This window comes from Triticum aestivum, chromosome 3A (assembly GCF_018294505.1).
Source record: "Triticum aestivum cultivar Chinese Spring chromosome 3A, IWGSC CS RefSeq v2.1, whole genome shotgun sequence".
NCBI classification, from domain to species: Eukaryota; Viridiplantae; Streptophyta; class Magnoliopsida; order Poales; family Poaceae; genus Triticum; species Triticum aestivum.
Window position 1 is genome coordinate 297,464,998 of NC_057800.1, and position 12,426 is coordinate 297,477,423.

Genomic DNA, 12,426 nt, shown 5'->3' on the forward strand with positions numbered 1-12,426 from the left:
CAGAAGGCAGAAGCTGATCATTTGTAGAATCACCTGTAAAGCGCTCTGGCATGTCTGCTGGCCTGGGGAGATGAGCTATCGGAGTAAGCACATACGTACAGAAGGGGAACTCCGCCTCCATTCCAGTCCTCTCCACAAGCTCAGTGCGCTTTGTAAACTTTATCATTGAATGACCTTCCACCGGTCTAAAAACGTATTTCCTTGGGAACACCAGGAACTTTCAGATGTCATAGATCTTCCCCTCTTCAATATGATCGATAAAGCTATCAACGTTCTTCTTTGGGACTTCAGCGTACATGTGATTGCCCTATCAATCGAAGGAGCAGAGTATAAGTAACCATATAAACAAGGATATGTAAATTCCTGCGGATGACGACAACCATTAAAAAGGGGCGTGGACACTATACCTATGCATCCAAAAGGACCATATCTGTATGCTTGATACGGCCGTGGTCAGTTCCACCACGATGCTGCCACAACCTAGAGACGTAAACACGAATGCGCCAGATGGTGGTACCCTGGCGAAGCTGAGACAAAGGGCTAAACTCCATATGTAAAAAGGAAATAGTAGTTTGAAAGGAGTGAGCATCAAGGAAACCACATATGAAGCCGAACAAACAGCAACGGAGGGTATCAAATGGCACACTTTCACAAACTGCCAATGATGTAGGAAAGAACCTTGCATGAAGAAAAAAAATCATCTGCAAGATACAGCGATAGGGACAGACGGGATCACACGAGACATGTCCCAAGTCCTAGGATACAGGACAGGCACACTGAAAACACAACATCGAGTAGGACAAGAGAGCCTAAGGAAACGACCAAAAGCATATTCACACTACAGGGCCAGCAAGTTTATCTGAAGCGTGGCAACAGAGTATCACGACGAGTAAGGCAACGATATTAAATATGCACATGTAGTAGTGATTGGAGACATGCTAATCAGGTATAGTAGGAAAGCATAAAGTGTTACAAATAGTCCGAACAAAGGCAAAGGCATATGTAACCACCACATGATCAACGCGAGAATGATCAAAAGGAACCAGCCGAGGCATAAACCTCGGGATAGACGATATTTCGAGTCTCAGACGTGCACTTCTCATCTTTATCTTCTATAAGAAACTTAAGGGATTTCCTAGAAGTGACGCGTGACACAGCAACATAAAGCTGCCCATGAGTAAACACATGCTGCTTCAGATATATCCCAATAGAAGATAAGGTCTGACCCTGACTTTTATGTATCGTCATCACATAGCACAATCTAATAGGAAACTGTCGTCGCTTCAAGATGAAAGGCCATTTGGATTTCTTCCATATCAATTCTATTCTGGGTAAGTAGACAATGTTTCCTATATGAGAACCCATCATAATAACAGCCTGAATCACACGATCAGCCAACTCTCTAACAATCAGGCGAGTCCCATTGCATAGGCCGTTGGCTTGACTCAAATTTATAAGAAGCATGATAGGAACACCTGGTTTTAAGAATATTCTATGCTCAGGAAAATTATCATAGAAACCGCGTTCAAAACCTTTGGAGGATAAATAACATTGCTTTCTTTCACAACATCAGCGGCTTCAAATATTGAGTCACAGCTTAAGTACTCTCGACCACTCTGCGGCACAAGAGACATCACATAAATATTAACCTTCTCAGCCACCTCATTGGTTGGGGTTAGAATAGCTCGCTCACGAAGGTACCAAGGTTTATCATAGTTTGCAAGAAAATCTATATAAATCGACGAAACTATGGCAGAAATGTTATCTCCATCAGTATGAATCAAGAGGTCATCTGGTATTTTTATCCATGTGGTTTCAGATTCTCCTTCCCTTTTGGTTGCTGGGAGTTTTCCGTTTCCAAGATCTAACACCCACTTACTAAAAAATGCCACATCTTGCTGTAACACAGGATCCGCACCAGGCATTGAGAGATGCATATTGATGGACAAACGTAGGACCAAAACAGATTCCCAAATAGGAGAATTTGTTATGGTTGCATCGACAATCTCTGGTCTAGACCCACCTTCAATAACAGGTAATATTTGTCTAAAGTCACCTCCTAAGACAACAATTTTTCCCCCAAATGGAACATCAGCAAGAAAAGGATCATCACATGACAGAAGGTCACGCAAAGTTCGATCTAAGCACTCAAAGCATCTTCTGCTTGTCATAAGTGCTTCATCCCAGCTGATCAAAGAGGTATCTCTTATAAGATTGGCCAAGTGCGTGCCTCTTTTGATATCACACATGGTGGTCTGGTCTATTAAAATATGTATTTTAAATCGAGAATGAGCAGTCCTACCACCCGCAAGTAACAAAGCCGCAACACCCGAAGATGCAACAGTCAAAACAATTTTTTTTGTCCCCTGAGGAGAGAGATTATAGCATTCCACAGAAAAGTTTTCCCAGTGCCACCATACATAGAAACGAAGAAAACACCAGAATTTTCTTGTAAAACACAGTCAACAATAGTCTGGTAAGCAGCTCGCTGATCAACATTAAGCATCCCATGCAAAACTATAGCTTCCTTTGCAAGTTTTTCAGAGTCATACGACAGTTCCTCACGGATCAACCTATTTTCGTAGAAAGTCATTTGAAAGGATGTTTTAGGAGGGAGATTAAAGTCTCTTATCTGAGCCCCATTTTTAACAAACACATCAGTCAGCTCCTCAAGCAACAGGTCTCTAAGTTGGTAAATTGGCATTTCATATTCAAGATTACCCATGGCAAGCCTAACACGATGTTTAATATCATCAGCAAGCGTAACCCAGTACCGCTCAAAGAACAATCTCTCATCCCTAACCCCACAATGAATAAGCATAGTAACAAACAACTGTCAAAGGCTTGGCCCAAAACCCCAGATGGATGCTTCATCAAATGCACGGTACCATTCTAGATCATCACCCAGTAAACCTCTAGCTGCGCACGCCTCTTTGAAAGTACCGTAAACAACACCCTCAAAGGTTCTAAGGTCTTCATAACTCGTTGCTCCTTTTACAATCATAAGAAGCATCCACGAGTAATATAACTCGCGACCTGTTGGGTGAACATAGTAAATGCGGCCTATCTTTTAGCATCCCTCTCTAACATGCCATGACCTATCAGCACTATCCCATGTAAATTTAGTAGGGAAATCACAGTACGTCAATCCTAAACCTTCCTCAAACTCTAAATTAGCTTTGAACTACTGAGTGAGCATTGTTTTTGTTAGGAAGCGAGAATCAGCTATTGGTTCTAGATTTGCTTGGGCACTGAAACTAACAAAGTTCATATTTGGCAAATGAGCAACCAAACGCTCAAGAGAGGGAATCTTTCCGTGTATAATAAAACCATATATATGCCACAAACCACTATACTCGCATATATACCTACAGCTTCGATATTCTTTAATCTCATCCACTCCATCAGAGGCAGAAGCATGATCATCATTGCTCTTAGCATTGGCTCTTTCCAAAACCACTTTTGAAAATCTGGGCCTTTCGTGACATACTTAAATAGATATTTCATACACTACAGGAATCAGCTACTTTGCCGTCTGCCACGGCGGACGGCAAAGGCATGAACGGCGGACGGCAAAAGGCTCCGGCAAAGTAGGCTACGGTAAACAGCTACTTTGCCGTCTGCTTCCTGGCGGCTGACGGCAAAGGCCCTTTGCCGTCTGCGGCGGACGGCAAAGAGAGCGGACGGCAATAATTGTGCTGTCAGTCCGTTAAGTGGCTAACGGCAGGCCTTTGTCGTCCGCCACTGACGGCAAAATTACTAGTGTCTTTGCCGTCCGCCGTATGATGTCATCTACACGTCACTACATGGCAGGTTCTTTGCCGTCTGCCACTGATGGCAAAGTGCAGGTTCTTTGCCGTCCACCACTGATGGCAAAGTCTTTGCCATCTGCCACTGTAGGCAAACTGACCAAATGGGTCAGCTCCCAGGAAGCACAGCTAGATGCCACGTGTCTTCTTTGCCGTCCGCGGCAGACGGCAAAGAGCCCGTTGCCGTCGGTGGCAGACGACAAAGAGCCTGCATATTGGCTCTTTTATCTGTTTTTTATTAAATCCAACAATTTTCATCGCAAATATATATGACATATATAGATATATTTCAAAAAGCCATTACAGAGCAAACATATAAGATATCCAACACATAACTTCATCATCCAACCATATATATTACATGCATAGTTCCATCATACATAACAAGTTCAACATAGAGGCATCCAACCATATATATTACAACAGTTTCATCCAACGATACATGCATAGTTCAACGATACAAAAGAAACAGAGAAAGGGATAAGGAGCACTCCATCTATGCAAGCTTTCGTCAAGTGAATGAAATCTGCAAAATGAAAAATAAGAAAGTTAGAACAAGAAGAGTAGAACAAGAAGAAGAGTAGAACAAGAAGAAGACTAGAACAAGAAGAGTAGAACAAGAAGAAGACTAGAACAAGAAGAGTATATCATTTATGAGCTAACTTACGTGAAATGGATCATATATGAGCTAACTAAGTTGAAATGGGTCGTTTATGAGCTAGCTAAGGTGAAATGGATCATTTATGAGCTAACTTAGTTGAAATGGGTCGTTTATGAGCTAACTAAGGTCAAATGGATCGTTTTTGAGGTAACTAAGGTGAAATGGATCGTTTTTTAGCTAACTTAGGTGAAATGGATCATTTATGAGCTAACTTAGTTGAAATGGATCGTTTTTGAGCTAACTTAGGTGAAATGGATCATTTATGAGCTAATTTAGTTGAAATGGATCTTTTTGAGCTAACTTAGGTGAAATGGATCATTTAAGAGCTAATTTAGGTGAAATGGATCGTTTTTTAGCTAACTTGGTGAAATGGATCGTTTATGAGCTAAATTAGTTGAAATGGATCGTTTATGAGATAACCTAGGTAAGATGGGTCATTTTGGAGTTAACCTAGGTGAAATGGGTCATTTTAAAGCTAACGTAGGTAAAATGGATCATTTAGGAGCTAATCTAGGTAAAATGGGTCATTTTTGAGCTAACTTGGATGAACTGGATCATTTATAAGCTAACCTAGGTAAAATGGGTCATTTTAGAGCTAACTTAGGTAAAATGGATCGTCTATGAGCTAACTAAGCTAATTATGCAATTTTTGACATAAGTAAGCTAAGTACAGATCGTTTTAGAGCTAACTTAGGTAAAATGGATGGTTTTGGAGGTCAGTAAGCTTATTAAGTCATTTTGGAGGAGAAGAAGCTAAGTCTAGGTCATTATGGTAAGCATTGGAGGAAATAAAGCTAAGTCTAGGTCTTTATGCATGTGTTAAGCAAAACACTAGATAAACTTACCAAGATCCAGGAGGTGTAGGAGCGGGGTGGCTCGTGTCGGTAGCTGGAGAAGGATCGTGCGATGCTTGTCTGGAGTTACGCTGCACCAAAGATCATTTCCAATGTCTTGTTAGCATGATGACACTCAAATGTTAAGACTAGCAAGTAATGTCCATTCAAATAAAACTCACCGTGGTCCCAGGAGCAATCACTGGCATCGGCGGAGCGGTCTGACCTGTCTTCTCGCACACAGACTGCACATTTGGTTTTGACGACTCAGTCATACTAGTTAGTAATGAGACAAACACTACATGAATGTTTTGGCTAATCTGCAGAAGAAACTTACCACAAGGAGCTCGTACATGGCCCTTGCCTGCATGTCATTCCGTGCCCTCTCCTCCTCCATCATCTTTGTCGTCCTCTCCTCCAACTCCCGCTGCCTCTCCGCCGCCTCCGCCAGAAGTTTCTCCGTTCTATCTCTCTCACTCTGTATAGCAGCCTGCAACACCACTCACATGACCATTTGTAATCATTGATGGAAGCGCACACAATGTAATGGAGAAAGATAACTGAGTACGTATCACTAACCTTGATGGCGAGTTGCACTGGCCGTTCACGAGGCCTTATCTCAGGAGCGGAGCTCGACTGGCGCGCCTTGATCTCCGGGAGAGTGCTAGGACAACGGATAAGTCCATCTCCAATGGCTATGGAGCCATGGGACCTCCCGCCACCAGATATCATCAACAGCTCTGGATCAATGGGACCCTGGCTCGGGTTAAAGTCCTCCCCTTTCCTCGCCTTCCCCTCATCTCTATATCTCACGAGCTTGTTGTGGGAGGAGATGTTGGTGAAGTTGTTTGCATCATCGAGGTCAGACTGAGAGAAAGCCTTGACTTTCTTGAAAGAGGCAGTGTGGGCCATGGCATACAGGTCGTACACCTCTGGCACCTTATCCGCCTTATTGTAGCATGCCTGAAAGAGAGAAACAATGAAAATTAGTAATTAAAGGGCTCAAGCTAGCATGATGAATGAATTGCATGAATCATGAAGCAAACCACATACCCAGTTGCGCCCGAACTGATATAAGTTGGAGCTGCCTTGATGGTGTGGCACACCTTCCATTTGGGCACGTTTGTCCTTGGCCTCGTTGTGGAGGGCTAGCCATTGTTTTGAGCACCACTCATCGACCAACACCTCCCAACAATCCATCCGATCCGCACACCATCTCGGAGGCGCCTAAGTTAGCAAATAGAAACTTGAGCGCTACGGCTAAGAATTACTAAATGAAGGAACTTAAGTAGAGAAGGCCTTAAGAATTACCTTCATGTACTGCTCCTTACTCAGGAACTTATCGCGGCACGCCGGCTTGGTCTTCTTGATACCACGCAAGGCGTAGTAGTCTCGAACAGCCTGCACCCGAGCCTCGTGCCGTAAGTTCTGGAGTAGGCGCTTGCAGACGTTCTCGATAACATGTGCCGCGTCCTCCTCGTATCCCTCCTCACACCTGTAGAATGTCTGCAATCAAATGAGACAATATTGATTAGTACAATTAATAACTAGCTAGTTGAAGATTTTTAAATGTGTAAAGGAGAAATTACCCAGAACTTTCTGATCACCATGTCTGCCCTCGTGTCGCACACGACACCGTCGATAATCTCATCCGGCGGGGCCGGGGCAGCCACGTAGTGCTCCCAGCTCAATCCAAGCTCTGGAAGCCGACCCTCACCAGGCAACGTGACAAACCCCGGGAAGTTTTGCCGGCAAAGAACTCCAAGGACGGAGTTGGGCCGGCGGACACTATGATGGTGGTCCCAACCCCTGCAGCATGACAAGGCCAACGCATTAGTTATTTGAAAAAACATGAATGCACAAGGTACAAAAATATTAAATGCACTTACGTACCTCTCCCCATCAGGGAAAATCAACCACCTCTGCTCGCGGGTCACCGGCACGGACGGGAGCCGTGTAGCACCACGCTGGTAGACGGTGCCCCCCTCCTCCTCAAGATCAGTCGGCTCCCCGCCATCATCAGCATGGCCACTCGGCTCCTCGGGCTGATCCGGCCAGGTACCCCATCCGGACGTGTGCTCCTCCGGGGTCACGTGGGCCGAACTCTCGTGGGCCGAAGGCCAGTCGACCCGAGGCTCGTGGGCCCAAGACCCGTGGACCGGAGGCTCGTGGACCGGAGTCCGTGTAGCCTCCTCCTCGGACGAGTCCACCCTAGCAGTCACGTGCTCGGGTGAAACAGCTGGGGGTGGCGGCGAGGAAGGCGCCGTAGCAGTCACCCTACCTCCTCTCCCACGACCACGTGCCCCACCTCCTCTCTTCCTACCTCGTCCCCTGCTGGGCACCGCGGTCGACGAAGAAGGGCCCGGCGGTGTGGCCATACTGTCCAGCAACGCTCGGCGGAGAGGTGCGTCTGGAATGGAAGACCTCAGACCACGCTCCCGACCAGCGCCCACCATCTTTCAACACCTGCCATGACAAACAGTAAACGAAATTAGTACAACATAAAAAAAGACCGACATGAATAATAATATGTGTATCACTTAAGTGTATCATCATCAAGTACAACATAAAAAAATGTAATACCTGACACTACTAATAATCTCGATCAGTATCATCAATAAATGCATAATCATCATCATCACTATAATCAATGACGGGCTCATAGGGTTCATTGGCATCAACATGTGCAAGGCCACCTTGACGTAATCGGTCAAGCATTGACAGGTCATCCGCAGCAGTAACCTCTTCTTGTTCCGGCTCTTCTTGTTCCTCCTCTGGGGTGATGTCAGATTCATTGTCGCTGTCTACTTCAATGTTTTGGGGTGAAGTATAGCGGTTCTTGAAACGCTTTTTGGAAAGACGTGCCTCTTGGAAGAATTCTCCTTCATATGTGTCTGGGTTAATGTGAGGTTCATAATCCTCTTCCTTTGGGGGAGAAAGTCTAGCACGTGGCGGCACTTCATAAACGACATCCCAACCTTTCAGATTTGGATTAGTTTGGCAGGCCCACGGTAGATAGAATACTTGGGTCGCCTGTTGAGCCATAATATAGACATCAGGAACATCTAAATGAGTGCTTTGGTTGATTTCAACTAGCCCTACATGTTCATGAGTCCTTCTAGTCTCCTTCGGCTGAAACCAATAACATTTGAAGACTACGACATTCGGTGGGTTTTCACCATAGAACAGAAGTTCATAAATTGCTTCAACTCTCCCATAATACTCGGTACCTCCTTCGCCGATAGCAGATACACAACAATTTGTTGACTTTCGGTCGGCCATAGATAGCTCTTTGCCATAGGTACGAAAGCGATACCCGTTGATGTCGTACTTGTCAAATGAACGGACCTTATAGTCAAAACCATTAGCGACTTGTCTCAATTCGGCGTCCATAGACTCTGAATTAGCCTACAAGTTTAATATGAAAGGATTGTTGCATTATGCACAAATTAGCGAATGAAATGAAATTGTCTAATAGAAATTACCGTTTGTTTGAACCAAGAGATGAAACCGGGATAGCCACCTCCTTGCTTTGCGAGAAGCTCATACTCTTCGACGGAATCCTTTTGGATCTCCGCTCCATACGAGAATATGGCGACGTATCGACTGTATGACATATCCAGGAATAAGAGTAGTTCAAAGGAAATAGAAGTTGCGAAACAATGTACCGAGAACTTACTCGATGTACGGCCGCACTTCTATCAGGTTGTTGAAGATATACAACGAAATGGTCCGCCATTCTTCGTTATCCAAAGATACTGGATGTGAAACACTAGCTGGTGCGAGATTCCCTTTGAATAGGCTGAGGTTGGATCCACCCTTTTTAGGCTCGTCAGCATTGTACCGAGGCTTCGGATTATGCAAATGACGATTTTTGGCTTCGTAGTGCGCTGTTACGAAGTTTGCCGCCTCCTCTGTGATGAATGCCTCAGCCATCGATGCTTCAATTCTACGTTTATTTTTACATTTTTCTCGAAGCGTCTTCTGCATCCTCTCAGTTGGGTAGCACCAACGATTTTGCACGGGCCCCCCCAATCTTGCCTCGGTCGGGAGATGCAAAATCAAATGCTGCATTGGATTAAAGAAGCCCGGTGGAAAGATCTTCTCTAACTTGCAGATCAACTCCGGCGCCAACTCTTCCATTTCTTCTAGCACGCCAGGCGATAGTTCTTTCGCACAAAGAACACGGAAGAAATAGCTGAGTTCTGCCAGTACTAGCCATTCATCCTCAGGGATGAAGCCACGCAACATCACCGGCATTACCCGCTCAATCCATATGTGCCAATCATGACTCTTGAGACCAAATATCTTCAGTTTATCAAGATTCGCTCCCCTCTTTAGATTCGCTGCATACCCATCGGGGAACATCAACTGCTGTTGCACCCACAAGAGAATTTCCCTCATAGCTGGCCTTCCAAGATTGAACCATGCCTTTGGCTTCGTCCAGTTCTGCTTTCCTTTCGGTTCTTTCATGTTTTGTAACGGCCTATCACATAGCGCCTCCAGATCGACTCTAGCCTTAGTATTATCCTTTGACTTCCCATCTATGCCGAACAATGTACCAAAAAGTGCCTCGGCGATATTCTTCTCAGTGTGCATCACGTCGATGTTGTGTGGGCAAAGGAGGTCTTTGAAGTAAGGCAGATCCCATAAGCATGTTTTGTGAGTCCACGCGTGCTTAGTATTATACCCCTTGAAGTACCCTGGACGTTGTGGATCTGGCTCGAGAGTGTTTAACTGATCCAGGGTCTGTTGGCCTGTCAATGCAGGTGGTGCAGAGTTTTTGACAACTCTACCCCTGATGAAGTTCTTCTTGTCTTTCCTGAACTTATGGCGAGGATCCAGGAACTGTCTATGCATGTCGAAGCAAGAAAACTTGCGACCGGCCTGAAGCCAACGAAACTCAAGAGCTCCCTTGCATGTGGGGCACGGGAACCTTCCATGCACACACCAGCCAACGAATAGCGCATACGCCAGCAAGTCATGCGTCGAGTACATGTACCAGACACGCATTATGAAGTTCCGTTTGCTAAAGGCGTCGTATGTCTTGAATCCATTATCCCAGGCTTCTTGCAATTCGTCCTTAAGCGGCTGCATGTACACATTCATATTTTTGCCCGGATAGTTGGGTCCTGGAATTATCAACGTCAGGAAAATGTTCTTTCTTTGCATAATCTGTCCGGGGGGGAGATTGAGTGGAAAGACAAATACGGGCCAACAACTGTATTGGGCTGCCGTCATACCAAACACACTGAACCCATCCGTGTTGATGCCGACTCGAGGATGCCTCAGATCCGCTGCTTTGTCAGCATGTAATTCATCAAACTTTTTCCATGCAACACCATCCGATGTGTGTACCATCATTAGATTCCCATCTGCATCTAGTTCGGTTCTTTTGCCTGTTTTGTGCCATGTCATCGGTCTGGCCGTCTCTTCGACCATGAAAAGACGTTGAAGTCTTGGTATGATTTGCATATACCGAAGAACACTAACGGGGATTTTGGTCTGTGGCTTCTCACCCATACCGTTGTCTACCACAATATACCTGGAAGACTTGCAAATGGGACAATAGTTCAAGTCCGCATAGTCAAGCCTAAATAAGGCACATCCTTTCTCACAGGCATGTATCTTCTCCTAGGGCATCTTCAGTGCACGGAGGATTTTGTCCGACTAGTACAGGTTTGCAGGCATTACATGGCCTTTGGGTAGAAAGCGTCCAAATACTGTCATAATTGTGTCATAGCATTCTCTGCCCAAGTTGAACTGAGCCTTCAGAGCCATTACTTGTGAGATGGCATCCAACTGACAAAGCTCAGTGTGCTCGTGGAGCGGACGTTTCGAAGACTCCAACATTTCATTGAAGGCCTTTGCAGATTCCTCCATCTCCTCGTCCGAATCCCGAGCATCATCATAGCCTTGCACCATGTTTTCCATCCCGGTACCATGCTCGTCGGTGCGACGACGATCCACCTCAGCTCGGTCATGTTGGGCAGACTCACCATGAAATGTCCACACCGTATAATCGGACGTAAAACCACTCTTCTACAGGTGTTTGCCCATTTCAGCCTCTGTCTTCTTTTCCCAATTGCCGCACCGGAAACAGGGGCACCAGGTTTTCTTTTGGCCATTTGCAAATGCAGCTTGCACAAACCCCTTAGTTTTTGTGAACCATTCAACGCTCCATTTGTTCTGACCAGTGTGACCGGTATACATCCAAGCACGGTCACTCATCTTGACTTTCAGAGCTACTGGACACACAACAATTATATATGTAATTCACCATGTATATATTCATCAGTTGATCTACTTTGTCAATTTTATTACGTCCATGCAACCTACACTCTAATAGGTAATGATAGGTCCTAATCCCACCCGTGTATGTGTAGATTGGGTTCATTTTCCCATGCTATGCTCCGGATCCGACGCAAAATTTCGGCAGCACCTCCCCGCTGTTCTCCTGATACACGTCTCTGCAATAAACAGAGAGGATGTGTACCCGGAGAACAACAGGGGAGGCACTGACGAAATATATGCGTCGGATCCGGAGCAAAGCATATGGGAAAACGAACCCAATCTACACATACTCGGGCTGTCCATGGATAGCGTTGGACAATTCGAAAGAATCAAGGTTATAAATATGCAAATGCATGCATATTTATAACTATGACGCTTTCGAACGGGAGACACATATTGGTTACGCATACTGATGATTCAAGACACATATATAGCTAGCTATCAAGTTTCATCAGAATAGATCAAATAATTAATGGGGGAGGAGGACTTGTCATTTGTGCTCACCCACGAACGAAGGGGCAGAGCTCGTCAAACGCACGGCGAGGTCATCGAACACCAAACCTCGCAGCGATGAAACAACTGCACATTTAAAACTACACGATCAACACAATTATATATGATGTTTTTCATAACAAAATCGAAAAATATATGACCTAACTAATAATTCACAAATATATGACCCCGTCGGCCTCTGGAAGGCTAAAGAACACCTTTTCGGGAGGTGTCGGTGGTCGGGGTGTCCTGTCGGTGTTGGGGTGCCGTGTCGGGGTCGGGGTGCTGTTTCGTGGTCGGGGGGTCGGGGTGTCTTGTCGATGTCGGGGTAGTGCCA